Consider the following 23,639-nt stretch of genomic DNA (forward strand, 5'->3'; position numbering starts at 1 on the left):
GGACGTTACATAACGGATGTCGGCGCTTTACTTCATAGACACGACTAATACACATATGCACACTATCATGCCTTAAGGACAAGCCTATATCGCAAAAAAAAAGAAAAAAAGTACCGGGCTGTCTTACATGGTCGCTCTTTAAAGAATGAAATGTGCGGGTATAATAGAACGGGCAACTTTATATAACACACACACACACGCGCTCTTCTATCCCTTCGTCATCAAGCTATAGCCGTATAAACGAGAAGCTATTATAAGAAAACGGGGCAATAAGCCAGCCCCGCGCGCCAGCCAGATAACTAGAGCTCTTTACGCGCCATTTATATCGCACCGTGTGTGCATAAAAGGAATGAGAGAAAGATAAGAATGGAACGAAAAAAATAAAGATGAGAACAAAGACCTCTTTTGTTTCATCCGCGCGCTCGTTAGAGTAACGACCTAATTTCTTTCTTGGCTCGGCCACTCTTTTTTTCCCCTGCGCTGCTGTGTCATTTTGAGAGTGTGACAAAAATGAGTAAATAAGTAAAACGGTGTGTTCTCGCCGCGAGGCGGCCCTGTCGCCGCACGTCCTCCATCTTGAAAAATATTTAACAAAGAAAGGCTTAGTTATGCGACGCGTTCGTATAGCAAGTGCTTATATTAGCTAGACAAGAAACAAAAAATATGCATATGAGTACAGAGTAAGAATGCGATGCAGAAACGGTAACAACACTGCAGTGTAAGTAATGCGGGCCGGCAGTCCGAGATTTGCAATTCCGGTTCTCATATGCACCGTGTATTCCCTCCCTTGTGCGTTTTGTTCTCGGCCGCTTCCGAGTGCAGAGACCTCGCCGGACAGTCCGCTCGAAGGAGATTGTAAAACAAGTTTAAAAAAGCCTAGCGAAAAACGGCGTCGGGTGTCTTGTAAGTGCGAAGGTGACAGGCAGTTAGGTACGCCGTACTCTATGGGAACGAACACGAGGTGTTTTTATTGGAGACAGTGTTCTCCTTAGCGTCTTCCGCTCACATTGTATCACAGGGCACGGCGATGCTCGGTTTTTCTGTTGAGACGCGATCGAATGTTTCGTAGAACCCTTTGTAAGGAAGCTGGCCGAATAACTATTAATGCTGCATGCCTATCGTTGCTAAATTATGGCTAGTAGTGGCTCGGTGACGGTAGATGATGGCTAGATATTCACAAATGTTGGCGATATATACTTCGAAATCTCAATCCAATGATTGAATCGCAAACAAAGATTGATTCCGAAGCCATCGTCACAGTCACTGACAGTAGCTATTTTCACGAACTACTGGGCAGACATTTTAACGTTGTATGGCGATTTCACATCTCTTACACTGCATGCTTTATAGTTTTTCTGTATAGTTCAAGTCCGTGACGGCTTCCTAGTGGAGGTTTATTTCAAAATGTCTGTTTTATTGTACATTCCGTGTTCACTATGGTTTTGTATGATGGCTTGTATATCCCACTTTACTACGCTGGTCGTTTTTTTTTTTTCGTTTTCCTTTTTTTTTTGAGACTTTACATTTGAAAATAATGTTTCTTGAGGTAAGCCCAAAACGTGCGCCTGAAACCTCAGTCCTATACTTCGGGTAAAATGCGTCGCGCTAAATAAATTAAAATGAAATAAAGTAAGCAAGCGACCTAAGGGAGCAATAATATTTACGCCTTTCGAGCCAACGCCGCCGCCGCTGCATTCTCGACTTCCTTATTGTTCCTCTTCCGTCACGACTTCCTGTGTGTGTTTTTTAAGTTATTATTTTGATTTCTGAGTCCCTGACCTTGCGGTGCGTTTTGAGGTGCGAGAGATTGTGAAAAGACGTAGATGGTGAAAACACCAACAACGGAAAGAAAGAAAAATGAGAAAATGTCTCAGGGGAGATTGTCGCCAACGAAACAAAAAAACAAGAAAAAGAAAACTCGACTCGCCTTCGCCCTTCCGACGAGCGGGCTATCGTTTATGGCTGTGTATTCCTTCCTCTTCCTCAAGACGATTGCAGTGTGGACATCCGACTACGCTTAAGAAAAAAAAAAAAGAAGAAGTTGGAACTGTAGAGCCCCTTTGAAACAAGTAAACGAGAAAATGCACCACATCGCCCACAAAGATAGTTTCAGAACGACGCCTATATACCTCGTATATATTTATGTGGATCTCTCGCCTTGACATCGCGTGTGAGGCGTAAAAATGCCTTCACGGTTTCTCGACGAAAAAGTAACAGTAAAGCGAAACGGTTAATGTTTTCTTCTGCGACACTCCGCAAGGTCGCGATAAAGCGCACGCCGGTTCGAGTTTATAGAAAAAAAAAAAAAAGAAGTCACTAAGACGCATAAATGGCTCTTCGCAAGTCGTGTGTGTTATGCACACAGCGGACGCTCGCACTTATCTGCAACGTTCGTGGCTTGCGAAGTGTCATTAAAGGGTACTGACACCAAGTTTCGAAGTTGGGTTTATACTCCGTCATACAGATCTCTTGTATACAGAGACGGCTTTGTGCAAGTGTGAATTCTCAGTAAATGCTGACAAGATATTTTGTTTTGACGCTGAAGTCAGTTTTCGCATGGCGCACTCACTGACACCGACACTATCGTGGCGTCAGGCTACTTCACGCGCCAGTATGGCTGCTTGGGAGGACGACAGGTACCGAAACATGCCGAAATGGCCGCTCGCGCGTTACCAAAAAAAAAAAAAAAAACATTGAACATGGCCTCCTGTGCGTCAGCAACGGAGCCACGCAGCGGAGCGGCCGTGGAAGCATCACGATACTTGCGCGAGCACGTGACGAGAAGATCATATCGTGTCGTGACGTCAGGGTACAGTAGGAACCGATACTAGCTTTTAAAAACATCCTGTGATTAAGTTTTTAGGGTGCACTCACGCTTACCAGTGAGTTTTCTACGCTCTTCAGAACTTAGTCTTTCAACTGACGCAAAAAAAAAAAAAAAACATGAAAATTTCCATGTCGTTACCCCTTTAAAAAAAGAAAAAAAGAAAACAAGCTTTTTAGCGATCCTCACTCACTTCGTATTCGGCGCTTTCACGAACTTTACATATAACACGTTGTTATGGAGAAAGCCGGAGCGTTTTTGTCGCCTTCTAACCGGTTTTTTATGCAGACTATTGCGGAGAAGTGGTAAATACCGACCTTTATGGAGAGTCAACTCGTCGTTCAGAGAGCACACACATATACATATATATATATATATATATATATATATATATATATATATATATATATATATATATATATATATATATATATATATATATATATATAATAAAAATTAAAAGAAGCCTTCGTTGTTGACAAAACGTTGAGTTGAAAGATTGGAGTGGTGTAGCGTGTGCGGTGTGAAAGAAGCACTTTATATCGCCACATGCTTTTTTTTTTGTTCGTATTCTGGGTGTCGAGACCACTTTTGCGTCTAAAGAAACCTCTTTGCATTTAGATGGAAGTTCTAGATATAGCTCTTCTCTCTTTTTTTTTTTCTTTGTGTATATGTAACATAAGCAATCTCTATATTATACGGCCCGTGCACATCGCATCGCGAAAGACTCGGGCGTTCAGTTGGCCTTTTCCACATATTTCAACAGCTCAGAAACGGACGAATTTCGGATTTTTTTTCCTCACTTCAGTTCACCAATCAGATTGCGTGAAAGTCTTGTAGCGGTGCCAGAAATAGCGAATGTCGGTCCTCGGTGTAAATCAGCGGCTTTGCCTCACAGTTTTATAGATGGTCTATCGAGAAATCGAGTCCTCGTGAGCGCTTTCAACTGTAACATCGGCGCAATGCACCACCGACGACGGTGTAGCCAGACATTATTTCTGGGGGAGCGCGGGGGGGGGGGGGGGGGGGAATGACCCCCCTCGGCAAGCGCTTATGTTTGCGTCATTTTTATGTGTGTGTGAATATGTCTTTTGTGCGCTGCTTCGTCAGTGTCATGGCTCACCAACGATATATCCCATCAAGTACATGTTAAGGAGTGATATACACAAACATTGCATGTGATACGGGTGTGTACGGAGGCCTAAAATAAGTCGCTTTATAAGCCCGTTAAATACGTGTTTCATACAAATATGAGAATGACAAGTCACGCCCGCTAGGCATATAAATTATGCTAATTAGGAGTGACGTTGCTATAGTCCTAGCGGTTTGCAGGTATAGCGCTAATAACTCATCCAAGTCGGAAATAAAAGAACAGCAGGCCTCTGTTAGAGCACACGAAACGACGCGACGACAGTCTTGCGGGCGAACGGAATGCCCTCGGCGACACGACTGTGTCTTCGCCACCGGTAATCGCGAAAAAAAAATTAAAAAAAAAATAAGAACCGAGCCTTCTTTTCAGAACTGCGCGTGCTTCTCGATATCAAGATTGCCTTCCTTCTTTCATTTTTTTTCCCTTTCCTGTCGGCGGTACTGCGGTTTCTGTTGACGCGACCCGTCCGCTCGGGTTTTCTCATCTCCGAAGGAGAATCCGTTCAAACCGAAAAAGAAAGAAGAGGAAATTCTCGAGATATTACAATAAAAAAAGCCACCACGGCAGTGTCGTTTTCTAAGAATGGTCTGAAACCTTGTCGTCGTCGCGTTCTGCATCGTGCGAACAAGACAGCGTTCTCATCCTCATTCCGAATTCATTGCCAATTTGCTCAGAAAAAGTCGTTGAAGCCTTTCTCTCCCTCTCTCTCTCTTTTTCTGCGTACCCTGTCTGTTAGATTATGCAAGAAGCGAGTAACTCGGCGTCATAACTCTATCTACACACCGCGAGCTTTGGCGAGCGGTTTTCGATACCGGCGATGCGCGCCTCGTTTCTTTCTTTCTTTCTTTCTTTCTTTCTTTCTTTCTTTCTTTCTTTCTTTCTTTCTTTCTTTCTTTCTTTCTTTCTTTCTTTCTTCTTTCTTTCTTCTTTCTTTCTTTCTTTCTTTCTTTCTTTCACCGGATTTCATTCAGCCCTTCTTTCGACGTGTCCTCGCCCTCAGTAAAGACTTGTTCACGAATGATAGCCTATAGCAACGCATACTTGCGGAGAGATACAGCAGGAAAGAAAATGATGAACACAAGTTTTGCGACGGCGCGAAATTCGCGGCTGCGAGGCTGCGGTGTATACTTTATGCGCGCGAATGCGCGTGTCTTCGTGTCTGCCGCTGTAGTATTGTGCAGTACTGTGAAAGGCTTCTTTGCAAAAATAAACGCAGGATAGTTTTTATATGGAATATTTTTGTGCGCTCTACGTGTTCAGGCTTTTATCGTTTTCCTTTCGAAACTACGAATCTTTGAGTGACGTGCGAGGTATATATTCGATTCGATAAGACTTAATGAGTGTAGTGTTCGCGGCGTTGCACGATTTTGCCGATGCAAAATTTGATACTAACGCGCGCGCCGTCCCATGAGAAAATGAGGGCCATGATGGCCTTATCTGTGGCGATATCAAAGGAAAAAAAAAATGAAAGAAACCAATTGCGAAGAAAGCTAACTAGTGAACGCGTTTTCTCGGAAAACGGTTTCTGCTATTCCTTGAAATTACTGTTGTTGCTTCTTCCGAGAATATTCCCGGTCTAGATAAATCAACGGTTCACTGCGGTTCGTGGTAATTTTGTTTTTCTCTGTTATGCGTCGAAAAAGGCTCCGATAAGATTACATTTCAGCGAAGACCAGTTGATGTTACGTAATGGTATTCAGCGAACGTGGAATATAATTCCGTGGTTTCTGCGTGGCTGTGCTTTCAGAGAGACGCGCAGCGTTGGGAATTGGCGCTGGAGAAATTGTCAGGAGGCGGCGTGTCTACGGTGTTGCCATTCTTGCAATATGTTCCTTTATTGCGCTCCCTGCGTTCCTTCGTATCCAAAAGCTGAAAGTTTGGAAACAACTTTAATGATTCGACTTATCGTATGAACGCAGTGTTGTCGCTGTGACAGAGGGTAAGCCTACAGTTACATAACATCAGGCAGTGCTGTTGTTAGGCGAGTAAATGCAGTATGTATATGCAATTTGTATTCGGTCAGAAGATATTATCGTGCTCCCGTTATAGAAGTTAAATCTAAAGGTGCCGAATAAATGCGCGATGTCAGCTATCTGGCAGGGCAACTCTTTGCACTTTGTCCAGCTGTTACGGACTGGTGACGGTATGTTGACCTACTGCCCACAGATGTATACTCACCCAAAAACTCACAGGGTCCCTTAGTCATTCGCCTAAGGCGTCTCGAAGGCGAAAGCCATGTTGTCCTTCTTTTACTACTCAGTGGAATGTATTGATCCTCGGCCCCGCCCCACCTCCTCCCTAAAGCTTTCGACACATAACGTGGTTTTGCACTGCCTCCGGCATCCGAAGTTTTTGCAAGCTACGTACACCTCACGCGGTTTTGCAGTGCCTCCGGGATCGGCCCACCTTTGATCAAGTGACAATGACAAGTGAAGACGTCATCAAGCGACGTCGCGTTATGTGACGCCATAATCACGACATGTTGGGCGCCACAAATGTTTGCGATCTGTGACGTCGCGATGACGTCGCACGATGAAGTCATCACACGATCAGGATGGCATTTCCCTTACAAAAATAGATTTATAGAATCTCTAGACTTTCTAAACCCATATTTAGACAATCTATAGACCGTCTACACGCATTTTTGTACGGGTTGCAGCACTTCCTGACGATTCTGACGGCCGCATATCGCGTTTGATGAGGCATCTGAGGCTTTCGCCTTAAAAAAACACGTGCCTTCGGCGCATACTTCAGGCCAATCGCTCGCTACAAGTGGCCTCCTCGAAGGAAAAAGAAAAGGCCATAGCGCCAATCTGTTCACGCTACACGTACTCGGCGGTCCTCCTCATTTACGCAATCGCAGTCGTCAGCGAAGAAGAGCACTCTCCGACGGCCCCGTCGCTATTCGTTCAGCCTTCGGAGAATGAGAGAGAGAGAGGCTTTCGTCAGCGCCGTTTCGATTGCCCTAGATGCGTCAGCCTGTTTCTTATTTTTATTCCCGCGATGCTCTTCTTCCTCTTCTTGCTCCTCGTTTGCCCTCATCGTCGTGTCAATCAGCGTCGCGGCACTCCATTACGCACCGCGGGCACGTCTGTGTGCGTATACGTACGCCACTCGTCGACATCAAAACGAAGAAGAAGAGGACGGACCGTTCCATTTACGATGGCGACGCGTCTTCGAAATGGACGACGCGTACGTTCCTTACATATAGACACGTTTCTGCGGGCCGACTTCCGATTTGCTCCGACATGCAGTTCACGTGCCCGCCTTCGATCGCACATGCAGGGTCTTGAGTTAAAAAAAAAGACTCGGGCACTTTTTTCTTCTTCGTATCCTTCCCGTTTATTGATTCGTGCTTTACGGAGAAGTGCGTGAGTGCGGCCCAATAAAGGAAGTCCAGAAGTTTAAACTGCCCGAAAGACCTCGTATCCTGCAAGCGGGAATGTCTTTGAGGAGACAGTAAGTTAAGAACTGGGAATTCAGCTCTTAAGGAACAATTGGCGTGCACCGGTTCAATAAAGTAAGTACCTTAAGGTCGTGTTCAGTGTGACAGGTGACCAATTAGACTCTCGCGAGACCTAAGGGGTGGCGCCAGAGGGTGCACGATGGGGCAGAAGTGCCCCCCCCCTTCCCCGCAAGAGCAAATATTCTCAAAAGACAATGCGTAAGTTCCCGCTTCCCCTCTTCCCCCATTAAAAAATTCTGGCGCCGCCCCTGCCAGACCTGTTGGTTACACAGATCTGTCGTGTTACTTTATACATTCGCCATGTCTACGCATTCCACATGTGTCACGCAAGTGCTGTACTGTACGTGCGAATATGTGGGTGTTAAGAACGTATCATTCTGTCACATCAGGAAGATCTAGAATCTCCGTCCGCTGCATACGACGGCAATTACCGCATACCGCGGGCATTCACGACGAACTCCCAAAACTCCAAGAACCACCGTTCCTGTATACCATTTGCGCGAACGGATCGTCCGGAACACACGCACGCGAGCGCGCTCACAAGCACCACATGCACGTTTCAGGGCCACGGATCGGGTCTGGCGAAGCATGCAACGCACGTGCCGCTTGCCTGATTCGTGTGCGTGCTCTCCGAAGAACAAGGTCCCAACCGGGTTCCAGCGAGCGGACCGACGGAGCCTACTACCGTTCGAGCCGACATCTCGCCCCGAAGGGGCCAAGGCGGGCGGGCGGGCTTGCTCCGAGAGGGGACCCTAATTAAGGCTGGCGCATCTCCCGATCCTGACTTGCATGTATGTGTTTACGGCTATACCTTGGTTCGGGGGGGGGGGGGGGGGGGCGCTTATACAATCAGCCCTGCGGCGGAAGAAGCTCGCTTGCGAGCATGTCTCGGCTGCGTGCTTCGACAATCGAGCAGGATTGAGGCGCCATTGCCTCATCATCGCGGAGAAGAAGAAGCGTGATGGGTAAGATTATACCCTCTCCCTTCCCTTGGCTGCTTGCCTCCTTTCTCTCGACTCTGTCCTGTCCTGATTTCTCGCGATGAGACGCTGCTGGTCATCGCGCATTCAGGGAGGGAAGAGGACTGCAAGCGACGACTATGCAGTTCCTTCCTTCCTGACTTCGTGTCTTGATTGCCCCTTCCGGGTCATAGGCACGCACGAACGAGTCGCCGATGTTAGCATCTATAGTTTCGCGTCCATAGCCTAGCTGTTTTAGAAAACATCCTCTTAGCTTTGCGGGTCACCGTGTTCAACCCAGTCTTGTCCAGTAGTAGTATAGTTCTCACGAATTCGTCGCCTACATTAGCGAGTGCAAACAGAGCGCACGAGAGAGACCTGCCTACATCTCGTCCGTGCTTTGCAGCGCGCGAACGGGTGTTGTCGAACAAATAGGGTCTCGTACTCTTTGTAAGTCAAGTGTCGTCGCGTTGTTCCGCGATAGTTCGCCACGATTCCGGCGTGTTTGCTAACCGTGTCGCTTTGTCGGTGGGAGCTTGTATTATACTCTCTCGCACCTCGTTAGCGCGCTGCCCGACTGATAGGAGGCGCAGCGTCGAAGAATTCGCGTCGGAAGACTCACTAGGCGTTGTCCACTGGCACTGACCGTGTATATATATTTATCTCTGTATGTTCATTAGAGGTAGGCGTTAAACGTTGGCTCGCGCGTTAGACTTAGCGTGTCCGAAAGGCAGCTTCAGCATAATTGCGCACGCGCAGTAAACGGATTGTTGCATCTAACTGTTTCTTAAACTTTCATACATACCTATAAGTTTTATACCATTCATTCGCCACTGTGTAGTCGACGTTAAGCGTGATGTCTAACCTGATAAATGATGACTAGTGAATGATTGATGTCCACCAGCGCTAAGCAAACAGTATGAAGTGCAAACAAAAGAACGACAGATCCAAGCCGGTTATCAGCCGTCTTTCAACTGCCCGCGCTTCTCTTGTATAGTGTAACAGGCGTTTTCCATTAAGCGATAGCAGAGGTGTCGCCCGCTCTGTGTCTTTCTTTTTGTTTCCACGACGGACTTTCGACAAGCTCGAATTAACATGGCAGGATACTCCTCCATTAGGCGCGACACAAGTTTTCGCACGCACTCCCACATTGCGCGCCGGAAGTGAGGAAGAAAAGGGGAGCGGTGCTCTCATCTCGTACGCACACGCACGCACGCACAATGAAAAAAGAAGAAACGCACACTCAAGCAAGCAGGTACAACACGCACGCATGCAGACGAAATACTGGAACGGAAACAGACGAACGCACTCGCGTACGTCACGCACACTGATACGCTCACAGAGGAACAGAAGGCGTGCACAAGCAGACGAACTCTCGTCCGTGAATAGACGAACGCACAGACGCTTACAGACGAACAGAAGGCCTGGCGAATACGTGCACAAGCAGACGAACACACGCCCGTGAACAGACACAGACGAACGCGCACACGTATATGGAGACGAACAGACGCGCTCAAACAAGCCGCGTTCGTGGCACCAGGGGGCGTGCCGCGGAGCGGACGGGTTACGGTGTACACACGCTAAGGGAAACGCTCCAGTGCGCACGCGCGCCGCCTTGTACCAGGGCATGTCGAGTCGATCTGGGTGCGACGAATGCAGATCACGCGGCGGCACCGTCGCTGTAGCTGATAAGGAGTGCCACCCGCCGCTACTCACCGCCACTTCTCTTTCGACCCTTGCAGTACTTTTCTGACGCATCCCTCGTGCAGTGCGCGCTTGCTTGTGTTTGTTTGCTGGTTCCCTGGGGTGACAGGTGGAAGCGAAGGTCAGTTGGGCCTCCGTACACGCCCTATCAGTATAATTAGACAGGCAGGCACAAGAAGCAGCGGACGCGTGGGATTCGTGACGTAACTGTCACGTGTTTACCCCCCCCCCCCCTTCCCGCCTCTTCTTTCTTAATATGTATATCGAACCGCTCGCACGAATCATGTTAAGCTTACTAGACGCAGCACCCGTGACCTAAGCTCGATATTACCACGAGTGCCCTACACAGTTACCTCGGCGATATTTCTTTTGAGACGCACTTTCGTCACAGATGATATCGACGTCGTCTATGGCATATCGAGTCAGCGAACTAGCCATAGAAACAACCTACTACTCGACAACGAATCGAATTCACGGCTATGTTCGAACCCGGGAGTCGTCCTTCTTTCGTTAAGTCGTTTTCCCCCATGATTTCGAAGATCTTGGCGAATTTGAGTGCCTGCAATAAACTTGGGTAACATGTGTTCATGGTAGCACCTGGATATACCTGTTTGTGGTTTATTCCACCCGGTGTACAGTTGAGTTCATTGCAGTTGTAGCAGTAAGTGGCGAATACAAAAATCGTACAACTTGTTTTGTCCTTTCTATTTCGGAATGCATATTAACCAGGCTATTACCAGGCGCTGTTAACCGGTACTAATTAGGGCGACGAAACCCCTCTTACCTATGCACTTGAAAGCTTTCTGCCCCCCCCCCCCCCCTTTTTTTTTTCGGGGGGGGGGTGTGACGCAGTTGACCTGAGAACGAAACGCAAGTCGAAAAATGTCAAGCTTATCGCATCCCCGTGACAAGTTACAACCTATATTCGACGAAGAAAAAAAAAGAAAGAAAAAAAAAACGCTAGCGATAAAAAGCCGTTTCGGTCACAGCTCGTCTACGCTTTTATCTTTTTCGGATAATTTACGCGGCGACAGCGCTCACTCGTATCTTCCAAGTCGTTGCAATTTGCGTAAGTATCGCATTTGAATGGACTCTGCGTTCCGAGGAAACGCGCAGATGAATGCGATTGGAGCACCGGCGATGCCAGTGCTGCATGAAAAGGGGGAAAAAAAAGAAAAAGAAAGAAACAGGGCGTCAGTGCATGGAAGAGAAGCCGGTTTAATTAAACTCGCTTCGAGTGACTAAGAGGCCGATGTAATCTCGCTGTTTTGTTGTTGCAGCCTTACGAAGATCCCTAATTAATGTCTCTATTTCAAGTATTTATTGCCGCGGCCGCCTTCAATTCTGCGTCGCATTTTTCTCGGAGTCCGGTTTCCCGTCGAAGGTAACGAGAAACCGTCCTTTAAAGCGAAAGAGTTTCTTACGTACCCCTCGACAAGCCGACGAAAAATGTGAATCTTTAAAAAGGACCCTCGCGTTTGTAGCACGAACAACAAACGCGCGGAAAAGATGATCTCTGTCACAGATTCGTCGTAATTATTATTATTTTTAAAATCGATATCCGTATGAAAGATGAAATGTCCATCCATCGGTGTACTACAGTCGGCGTCGGAAGTTTAGAGACCACTATCTACGAGAATGCGTTGAATTTAATAACAATTAGGGACTGGATTCAGCCGAACTGCGAAGTACACGTTGTTAGCGCATTTTAGAACAGGCCGGAAATCTAAAATTCATGGCTGCCTGCCGAAGCATCGGGAATATTAAACTTTTTCTTGCGTCTCGTGATCCGTAAACTTTTGAAGATGACTGTAAATATACATAAATGAGTAAGAGGCGTTGCAACTGTTGAACTCTCGCATGAAGACTTCAAGCTTAGGCCCGAGTTTAAGTTTAAGCACTTATATGCTTTGGAGAGGCAGAGCTGTTCACTAACACAGCCGTATTTACGGCCTGTCTTGTTTTTCGCGGTCCAAGCGACCTTAACGGGAAATTTAATGTATATAAGCTATCATTAATGCTGTGGTGGTTGAATATGTGCGAGCTAGATACGCAAATATTCTATAATTCGAATACAGAACAAAGAACTGACTATTCGAACCGCGCGCTATTAAAAAATTCAACGATAAGGATTTTCAAAAGTTCGCTCGTGGTGGAATAATGCGGCGTAAGAAAGATTGTCACTGTCTATCATGCACCAATCACTGCTCGGCCACCTCACACGTACGCGTGTTTGCGTTTTTTTCATTTCTGCATAGAAAATGACCAGCTTGCAGGTACGGCTCGTGACTTGCACTTGTATCTTTCTTATCAGCACTGGCTCAAAGTGCACGCCTTCTCTCTTCTCCAAGCACGGATCTCCTCGATCGTGGCTCCTTCTTTGAATTTCACGAGCGGCGCAAACCCGTCAATTGCGAGTGACAAGGCCAACTAGGGGCGTCGAAGGTGTTTTCGTGAATACCGGCAGTCTGATCACGTTTCCCGCTTCGGGACACCCACGGCCTGTCAAACTCCCTGGAGCGCGCGCCTTCGCAACCTCCCCCCCCCCCCCCCCCCCTTCGCTTCCACTCCAACCAAATCCCGATTTCCCGATCTCCTTCCCTTGCCCCCTTGCCCCAACATACATATGGTCTTCTCGCTCAGTATTCGAGACTTCACGCCTTCGATTCCGTGCGTTGCTGGTTGTCGGCGGCGTCAAAACGAGTAATGCAGTGCAAAAACAAGAAGAAAAAAAGAAAGAAAATCATCACCTGATGGTGTCATTCTATGACATCATAATGTCACGGGTCGCCAAGGATATTGACGTCACTACGACGTCACATCACGTCATCACACGACATCGTCGCTTGGTCAAAGGTGGGCTCTTCCCGGAGGCACTGCGAAACCACGTTACGCGCAGAAACCTTGCTATGCCTCCGGGTGCGCGTGCGCACTGGATTGCGCTGGTAATGTTGGCGGTAACACTTGGTACAAAACTGGCCGGATGTGACCAGGTGTACGGTTAATTTTATGTGGTCTCGTCTCCTCTCTCGGCCTTCTGGTCATCAAACGCCCATTGCATTCTGCCTTGGCCGCCAAGTGCGCGTGCCTCGCCACAAGTGTCTTGAACTCTGCACAAATATTGGCACATATGACCAATTGGCCTCACGTGCAGCCCATAGTTTGTCACCCATGTTGCCTTCATCTCCTTAACACATACTGTCAATCTCTCCCTATTCCTGTACTCACAATCTCCAGTCCGACTGTCACGTACGGCCGATTTCGGGCAGGCCATTGCCTATGGACAGGCGTACAAAAGTGAGGATTCGAAAGGAAAGAGAGGAAGGGAATGGGGGAGGGGGAAGGCCACGCTAGCCGAGAGGACATGTTCTCCGCGGTGCCCAAACCTCCGCGCACTCGAGCGCTCGCCTTCGCCGCGGGGCGCATTTATAGATACCGTGCATGTCAAGCTCTCAGGACACGTACGCGTTCTTTTACACGCGTGTACTTTCACGGCGTTCGACTATGGCTGCTGGCAAAGCCGCGGGCCTATTCCTGGTACAGGTCGCCGTTTCCACGGCGCGACCCCCTCCCTGCCATCCCTCGCGGTAGCCTGCTTTTCCAGACCCCAGGGTTCCATCGTATTCGTTTTATTCTCGTCTCATCTCGGATGAATCGAGAAAAGAAAATAACTTTAGCGTGCTCCCGCTGCCGTTCCTTTATTTCTGTGTGGATTGTTTCTCGTCTTGTTGAAAGCCATCGCGAGACCGATTTGTAGCGAGTCCTTTGTTTCGATTCGCTCCCGTCTTGTTTCCTTTCTCAATGTCTCGGTGTTTCTTTTTGTTTTGACGAGAACCGTAGAGGCGGAGCCAGGATTTCTTTCTTTCTTTCTTTCTTTCTTTCTTTCTTTCTTTCTTTCTTTCTTTCTTTCTTTCTTTCTTTCTTTCTTTCTTTCTTTCTTTCTTTCTTTCTTTCTTTCTTTCTTTCTTTCTTTCTTTCTTTCTTTCTTTCTTTCTTTTTTTCGGGGGGAGGGAGTTCTGACCTCCCTTTATGTATGTTCGTGCGTGTATTTTCACGTGTGCACTTCATATCCATGCAAAATGTAAAAACATCACCGTTATGACAGTGAGAACGTTTCGGGATTGGTAAATTGAGGGCTTTCTGATGACCAACCAACGCGCGGCGATTATACTACAATCGATTAGTAGGCAATTTTTACGCGCGAAATTGACTGCACCGACGGGTTTGGCATATTGCAAGCTACACGTAAAACTCCGGATGAACGCTTGCAAAGGTGAAAAATTTCTATACGAAAGCCGCAGGTAAGCAGCGCCTTGCATGAGGCCAGGAGTGGAATCGTCTTCGCAGAAATGAAGTGATCGCGCTCGTCCTCCGTTGTCTAATGCACCGTTGCCAACGCGCGCATATCGGCTTGACTCAGCTCCTCTTAAAAGATGGGTGCGGCCCTTTAGGAACAGCACGTACACACACGTTCGGAGGAAAAAGCGTGTCACGTTCCGTTTGACCCCGACTGGGCGAGCGTAACAATTCCAGTACTCTGTGCCTACAGTAACGCACACACCCAGTGCCTTTGTCCTAAGAGACACAAAAACAAACGTATGGGAAATCTCATCCCCCATTGTCGTGAAGCTTTTGCGCTGGAGGTCACGCAAAGAGGAGCGAAGAATAGGCGCGCGTGGCGCTGCGATCGCATATAACGTCTCTTACACACGACCGGTGTAACCGTACTCGGACGTCAGACGTCACTCCAACGGAGAAAAGAAGGCGTTTTCCAACTCGACGCGCCACGGGCGCGTAGACGCGACAGCTAAGCGAAGCGGTGTGTGGGTACGGTCCATGTGGTACGTACTGTACGTATGCAGGCGTACCACGCAATGCCGCACAACTCGTATCCCGGCCGAAGGTTCCGTTCCCACCGTAATACAAGGTGGACAACAACAGCGGGGGTAGCTTATGATTCGCCGGAAGAAAAAGAAGAAGAAGCCTACGGTACGCTATGCGGCGAAGCGTGCGAACGTTAAGATGAGCCACTGGGGATGGGGGGTCGCGTAAGTGTGTCAAGGAAGCGGCGCTTCTTTCTCAAACACAGGCGAGTCGCATTACGCCTTTGCCCTCGCAAAATACACGCGTGGCTTGCTTGGCCCGCGCGGCCAACCGACCCGTGCAACGGGCCACGGAAACCGCTTATCATTAACCTCCCCCGCCGCGCTCTATGGAACCGCGTTAACGCGCACCTCGTTACATACATACGCTGCACGCGCCGATTCTTCTTCTTCCCAGCGGGGCGGAAGAGAATCAACGAACGTAGCGCCGCAGGTGGTGGCTTCTTTCGAAAGCCTTCTGCTTCTTAGCGTTGCGGAAAAGAAGCAGACAGCGTATATACGCCTTCTGCTTCGTGTGCCGTCTACTTCTTCTTCTTCTGCTTCTTCTCCGCGTTGCAGAAGTAACAAAACGAACCAAACAGGCGGTCGCTTCGTTCGTATGTCGTCTGCTATATTCACCGCGCGGCTTTATGAAACGCTTATAATCCGAAACCACGTAGCCAACCGGGCCAAGTGAGCCGGTGAGGCTTAGCTTTTGGAAGCACAACGCGCGCGCCTCGCTACACAAAGCACCACCGAGCGCTAAGAATTAAATAGAAAGATGGCTTCGGTGTCCCTGCATGCTCTTCATCTTCTTGCTCTGGGATGAAGAGGAGGAAGAGAGGAATGAATATGTGAAGGCGGAGGTTAGGGGGGCTGCTATGCACTTGCTCGCTAGCGCACTTCCTTCCGCCCTAGCTGCAGCGGCGTTCTCATTGCGTTGCGCTCTGGCAGTCGTGCTGGGAGCTCCGTAGGAGTTAGTAGGTCTCCGTGTTAGCAGGCGAAGCACGCGGTCTCGCTCTTCGCGTCTTTTATATGCCGCGCGCGCGCGGCGGGCGCATCGCATATTACGGCGCCGGCGCTGTGCATACATGACGAGGAACCAAACATATACAGCGGCGCTGGCTGCATCTTCCTGGAGGAATCCCGAAAGGAGCATACGCACCGCATTGACTCGCTTAAGACCAACACTCCTTCGTTTGGATTATTTTGCGTTGGGACGAGGCATACTGATATTGGTATTGGTTGAATTACGTGTTTACTACAGGCGGGGCTTCCAGCCTGGAAATCTTGGTTGGTTATCTGAAGTGATAGACCATATCTGAAATGAGAGATGTTATCTGAAGCGTCTCACGATACTCCTGTTATTACGTAGCACGTTGATTACCTACGACATGAAAATAACACGAATTTATCGGGCTTCGATCAAGCAACTAGCTGTGGCACGGTTACTATACGATTGTTTAGCTTCTTGAGTACGAGATCACAGATATTCTTGCTGGTGTCGTTTCTACGTGGATGGAATTTTGTCAGAACCTACCTGTATATGTAAACTTCGGTGAACATTAAGGAACTCCGGGCAAGTTACCTGTTTTAATTCCAATGCGGAATTTTGCGTAATTAAGCCTGGCCCTTTAGCGCGATGAAGATGAGTGTAGTGATTCGAGGGTCTAAGCACTGCTGTGATTCGCGTATGTCACGTGAACCGCATCTTAGTCCCCAAAAGTTTTGAGCAGTATACAGATCTGCTTAACAAAACTTGACATTGGGCGAGGTGGTGCATAGCTTTGCGAATGTCTACTTTCGCGCTTTTATTTCCCCCAAAACATACAGATCTGTTCACCTGTTGTACTAGGGGGCGGATACTAGACGAGCATATCCGGTATAGTATACGGAACAGAGAAGAACCTAGGTGCTGGATAAAAAAAAAGGAAAAAAGACACGAAAGGGTGAAGCTCACGCCAGGCATTTCCAGGTTCTCGCCGCAATCTCGCGGGCGCGCCGCTGCAATTTCGCGCTCGACTCCTCCGCATCGTGACGACGACGACGCGAATACGCGTCGCTTGGATTGGCGCAGAGAGAGAGAGAGAGTGAGAGAGAACGGTGTTTTCTAAATGCGAGCGCCGGGCTTGCGCTCTCACCTTCTTTCAGTCGCTGCGCGTTCCGAGTCTGCAAGCCCCGAAGGCGACGACGCCGACGCGAAGCGCGAATAACCCGAGTCGACAGGAGTCGGCGCGCATATTAAGCTCGGCCACGAAGCGCCAGAGGGTTCTCGCGGACGCCAAGTCAACTGCGTGGAAGGTCCTCAAAATCCCTGGCGAAACCTCACGGCATGCATGCATGCATGCAGGGGGGTCGCCCAATGTCATTTTCCAAGCGCGCGCACGCGGAGCAGGCGTGAGAACTAAACGGCGCGGCGTTGTTGCGTGTTTTATGCTAAGCGAGCGGCAAAACGAACTGTGCCACTTCGTGTATGCGATGCACGCGGAGAGGAACAGGAAATAACAGACGAGAAAGACTGATTATCTAAGCAGTGTGTATGGCGAAGAGGAGGAGGATCGGATGGAATGCGTGGGACAATTAAGGGCTTCGAACTGTATTGGAAGTGAATGCACATGATCAAGCACTGTGGGAACAGGGAAAGATATATTTCAGCATGAATGCAATGATGGGAAAGTTGATGCGAATTCATGATAATTTTTACAGCGAAAAAAAAAAAAGAAAAGAAACAGCGGAAGAAAGAAGACAGATTCTGTATTCTTGTCTTTTGACCGTCAAAAAAAAAAAAAAAGTATGACGCTCATGCAAACATTCCCCAGCATGGAGGCGTATAAGAATCTTGTCAATACCTTGTTCTGCGTGTCTGTTTTTTAACTAATTTTTTTATGTGATGCCATTGTGAAAAACACGTTGTTAGTGTTTATATAACTGGATTCGGCTGATGCTTCTATCGACTTGTCATGGATTCGCTTGAAATACAGGCGTGAATGAGATTGTAAACGTAAACCAGTTAGCTGTGGCTACAGCGAGTGCTCTCGAAACATACACGAAACGTCAACTCACTCTCAGGATTCGCCATTGAATCGGCAAGAACCCGCCGACTGTCTATAGGAAGCTGCGGAGCAGGAAAAAACCTTGCGCCTCGTAATAATCGCGTCCGAGAAATCCAAGATCGCGTGCTACGGTTCTCAGGAATTGCATCCCTCCGGCATATATCCCTGTCTTGCGTGTCACACGACACTACACGCGGTGATCGTGTATTATGTCAGGGTCGAAGTCGAGCGCGCGTGCTCCGAGCTACAGATATAAACGCGCGAGCAGTCAATTGCGTAAGAAGAATTCGCGTATCGCGCGTTCTTCGATTAGTTGCCGAAGGTCACGACGACGAACCGCGCGCAGGCAAGGACATTGTCTCAAGTCGCGTGTAACAATCGGCGTATAAAGACTCATTTATTCGCGACCAGCGGCTTTCCCACAACGCGTCACGCCATAAGCTATTCACGTACCCGGCACCGTCTTGGCAAGGTTTTGCTTCCCATTATATACAACAAGCGCACCGCAGGCACACTTCGCCAAAGAGCTCCCGCGAAATCTCGCCGGTTCCGTGACAACTGAAACTGCGAAGCAGTCCAGGTAATGGACAGATATGTTAATGGAGTATCACAGCCGGATCTATGTGGCCTCTTGTCTTTGCTTCTTTTAAGGGCAGACAGATTAGCCGCTTCGTCGATCTAGCGAACGCGGCGGATTTGACCACGAAGCGAACGCCTTTTCTGTTGTTGTTTTTTTCTTTAAGTACAAAGGCTCGTTGTCGTACAGCGGGCGGCCACTCCTGTGAAGTCTTGCCAGCAACAAGTGGCAGCGCCCCCGACGGCGTATTAAGAAAGCAGAGCCTGATGAAGCGGCTGCAAATTCGTTCGGACAGGCCTACGCCGCCGACCTCGAACCAAGGCTGCAGGATCTCGCTTGCAGCGATTCCACGCGACCCATCCCACACAGCTCCTAGTCACTCAGAGGGTGTGTTGGCTAAAGTTTCTGTTTTCGTCAATACGGCAATGAGCTAGGCGTAATCGCCCGTGAAATAGACCGTGTTCTCCCAAACCTAGGGCCTACATATGCGAGAGTGATTAAAAGTTCCCTTCGTGGATTGATCCTGTTCAGTCGAGACCCTCAAACGCGCTTTGTTTTTCTCGGAAAGGTATTCGGTGCGATTGCTGCCCGCCGTGACGGAGGAGGCTACTGATTAGATAAGTTTTCGAGCTTCTGTTGACCAACCACTCCCCGCTTGTAGAAACACGTTCAACGTAATGTATAGGCGGGCGCGCTTCTACATCTTAGCTGCAAGCCAGCAACGAAGTTTTGCAAGAAACATCCGCTTTTGCAACGGAGACTTCGATTTCGCCGAGCCGTTTTATACGCATCTTAGTCTGTAATCGCCATTAATGTTGCTGCAGATAAGTGTTCAGCTGTGTATATACCGCAGCCGACCACTGGAAACTTGACCTTCGCCGGGGATCTTCCCAGGAATGTCCGGAACGTGTGTTGCGTGTTTGGGACCATGCTTGTAAGATATAGTGACTTGTAGATATCGGTTGCCGGGCGACCGAAATGGCCGAGGCTTGCTTTCGCGACCGCGTCGGTGCCACAAGTTAGACGGACGCCCTCTATTCTGTACTACGTCCTAAAGAAAAAAGTTACGAGAGTGTCTGCGGTGGCTACAGGTGTGACAGTATAGCCAGCGTGCGAATTAACATGTGTGTAGCGCATGGATTTAGCTAAACTCCGTACTTCTGTCTCCTAACGACTTTGGGACTTAAAAAAAAAAACTCTGTGCTTCTGTCCTTTAACGACTTTAGGGCATTGCTAAATTGGTCATTTTCACCGGAATATTCCAGCTATGTGAGAGACAGTTGAAGTGTTTGCGGTGAATATCTATATACTATAGTGTTTCATTTATGTTTCGTTTGCCTCGAAGTATAGTGCACCATCCGTTTATCTTTATGGTGTATTCATAGGGAGAACATTCGTACACGAAATGGTGGGAATGTATTTGAAAATAGCCGACGTCACAGCGATATGACTTATTGAAAAATCTATCTTCGATTAGTATTCCTGTCTTAGCGCCGCCTTAGTGGAGGTTCGTATGGCAATCCAGGGCACACTTAAGGGAGTGTTCGGTTGTTGTTTTTTGTTCTGAAGGTCGCGACTTTCTCACCAACGAGTACCTACGGCTTCGCGTACTGATGTCGGACGTATATTCTCCCTGGTTGAAAACGCAGTACCGGATGCACATGTGCGAGGCTTACGAATGCATACACCGAGGCAAGAAATGTTTGTGGTTGTGTGGAGATGAAGGCGGAGTGATATTCAGGCGCCGAGGTTATACACCCGGAAACTGGTGGCCCCCTTCAGCTCGTTAACATCTGCGCATGCGCTATTCCATTCTTTTATTCTTTCATCCTTTTCGTCCAGCCCGCCATTTTCTTTTTCGCTTCCTAATGCTGGCCATGCATGCGTAACAAACAGCCCGCTCAGCTGAAAGAAGGGTCTCTTGTTTTTGTTTCTTTGTTCGTCTCACCTTCATTCTCTTTTTTCGAGATGGCGTTTAGAGACTCGCTACGGTCCGTCGCGTTTCGGAAGTACGACACTGCGGCCGCTTATTCCACGCATGCGCGGGCGATGTTATCTGCCTCCGCCACGCGGCGGTCCCTTCGCGAATCTTCACGTGAACACGCGAGACTTGTGGGTCCTTCCCGCGACCGTGTATAAGCTCATTCGACTGCATTAAAGCGTATGGTTGTGTATGCAGCAGTCTGTGTTGCCTTTCCGTCCACTTGTTAATGCAGGTCGCATGACTTGCGCGTTTGATTCAGACAGCGCCGTCATTTTTCACTGAAGCCCCACAAAGAATGCGTGGGGTGGTTTGGGAAGGGGGAATGGAGGGGGGGAGGCGGGCTTCAGATCGTTTGTAAGAAGGAAATGTGCTTGCGTCCGTGAAGATGTGTGTGGTCTAGCGTTGATGGATGACTGGAGACCTGTCAAGCTATTGCTCTAAATGGGATTCTCATGGAGTCGACTGTAGGACGTCGCAAACCATTACGGATTCTCGGACGTTCTATAACCGTAGGTAATGAGATGGTTGATCATCGGAAGTTAGATCAAGCAGCGCTTGCGACTCAGCGAGGTTGTTTTTTTATTTTGTTGATTGCGTCGCTTTCGTTGCGTGACTGCCAGGTGCGCCCCGGAGTTGGGTTTGCATAAGAAAAATCAACTTAGTCAACTTTTCGTCTTGGTGGCTTTTGGAAGATTTCTTGGACGCGATTTGGGTAACAGTAGGCCTTTCGATTATGCGCCATAAATCGACTTTCGTCGTGTCGGTTCGGGCCCCATGTTGATAAGGCATTGTCCTACGCGTCTTATCGAATCGAATAATCTTTTCATCGAATCGACCAGCATGCGGTAACGCTCCTTCTGGGAGAAAAAGAAAACGGCAGGGTGGGGAGGGGGGGCATCGGTTCAACGCAGGCATATGCCATTCGTACCCACGCCTAAAGGATTACCTACAGCCGCGCTGTTGGCCTCCAAACGTATATTCACATTCTGGTTTATCAACGAGAAAGATCGCCGCGCATGCTGGACTCGCGAAACATTATACGAATCCCCGCAGTCGATTCGCTTCGCCCGACTGAACAAGACCCCCACGACGACGCTATCGATACGTCGACAAGGCCAACCGCAAAAGCGAACCGCAAGATCTTCTTCCTCCAGCTGCGAGCAGCGCAACAAGCCTGTTGAGAGCAGACAAGAAGTTTTGCGTCGTGCGGAGTCAATCAAGTCGCTTAGTTATTCCCCTTCCCCCCATTACCCTCCTCGCCCTTCTAAGCGGCGCCGTCATTTTTCTAATCGCACCCTCTTGAACCGCGGCGACCTCCGGGCCTTGGGAAGCAACGTGCAAGCGTAACGCTGCATCGACGAATGCAAATGAGTTCGTCGTCGAGCAAGTAACGGGAAGCTCGGTCGTCGCATTTGCAGACGGCGCCGCGCGCTGTACGTCTGCGCGCGTTCGTAAGATTCGTCTGCTGCAGTTCTGCACGTGCGGTCGTTGTAGTTGCAGACGACGTAGCAGCGTTATTCGTCTACGTTCGTTCGTAAGATCGTCTGCTGCACGTTTGCGCGTGAGGTCGTTGTAGTAGCAGACTACGCATCAGCGTTAATTCGTCTGCGCACGTTCGTAAGATGGTCTGCTGCACGTCTGTGCTTGAGGTCGTTGTAGTATCAGACGACGCAGCAGCGTTATTCGTCTGTTCACGTTCATAAGATCGTTTGTTGCACTTCTGCGCGTGCGGTCGTTGTAGTTGCAGACGACACAGCGTTTGTGCGTCTTCAAGCGTGCATAAGACATATACTGTGCCTTTCTGCGCGCCTGTCTTCCAAGAGCTTATTTCAAAGGGTCAGCCCGCACACGTTCGGGAATGCGACCGGAAAGCCTTTAAGCGTTCGTGAAGACGAAGCCCGGCGATGCGTTCACGCGCGCCGCTTCAAGGCAATCCGGGGCCGCCGCCAGCGGTACTGTGTGTACGCAGCCGTACGCACACACACGCACTGTAGGCCTACTTCCTCGTGAGGCGCATCTTTCAAGCCCCGTCTACTCTCCAGGCAATTAGCCCCGTCGCCGACGCGCCGACGCCTGCGAAGGCACGGCCGGCTTTAGCGGGCGCGATTACGGCGTGAGCCGCCGTCTAGTGTTTTGAAACAAAGGGAAGAAGGACGCGACGCACACGACGCGCATGCGCCGTGCCTTCGACGGTTTTCTGTGCAGGCAGTGACACGGCACGCGTTACGCAACGCGGCGCCCTGTAGACAATACGCTTCATATTCACTTTGCGTCTTAGTCTATTTCGGAGATCTTGTCTATTCTGTCGAACCCGACGGGCGCGCGTGTCAGTCGGTTTCTTTTCGAAGACAATGGACATAATTGCAGCGTGCGCTCGAAACTATAGGAGTCTTCACGTTTGACCCCACGCCGTTCACGGTGCGGTAGATACATACACTTCGCCACGCCCATTTCCTTTTGTTCGATAGTTGTACACACTGTTAGACGGCGAGCGATGGAACGAGAGAGGTCGGACACTCTATAGTTTTGCATATGGACTTGCGACTTCGAATTGCGTGGCCGATTTGGCGGAGGTATTTATCTCTACAGAGATTTGCTTTGCAAATTGAGCGGCGGAAACCATCTGTGGAACTCAGAGGCACTTAGTTTCTTCTATTGGACACTTCTCGAAGGTCGGTCGTTTCGGCCGAGAAGAGAAAGCAACGGTTATCGCGAATCTTTCGTCGCGTTTGTTTTTCGAGTCGACCCGCCAGCGCGAATAATACCGGTCTTGGAAGCAGAGGACAAAAAGGAGCTGTCGTCTGGAATGATTTCTCGCCGTCTGTTTCTTGACTGGCCGTTTTTTCGCACTGCAGATGTCGTCTTCAACGATGCGCCGCTTCGCGCATCACACCTGCGCCGATGCGTTCGACATAACTTTTCGTAGTTTGCAGCTGGTCTCTCGGGCCAGATGAAATTGAAAAGTAAGTGCTGTATATTTCGTCTTACGTACACTCTCTTCTTTCCAGACATGCATATCAGCGTGACTTCTGAATGTAGAGTTGTCGGATTGAATTGACT

The 23,639-nt window shown here is 48.9% G+C and overlaps 1 protein-coding gene across 3 annotated transcripts in view; it reads left to right on the forward strand.

Annotated features, from left to right (window-relative positions):
• Window positions 1-23,639, forward strand: part of LOC119404476 (latrophilin Cirl) — a 355,375-nt gene that overhangs the window by 256,114 nt on the left and 75,622 nt on the right. The gene's annotated exons all lie outside the window — the stretch shown is intronic.

The sequence above is a fragment of the Rhipicephalus sanguineus genome, chromosome 9 (assembly GCF_013339695.2).
Source record: "Rhipicephalus sanguineus isolate Rsan-2018 chromosome 9, BIME_Rsan_1.4, whole genome shotgun sequence".
NCBI lineage: Eukaryota > Metazoa > Arthropoda > Arachnida > Ixodida > Ixodidae > Rhipicephalus > Rhipicephalus sanguineus.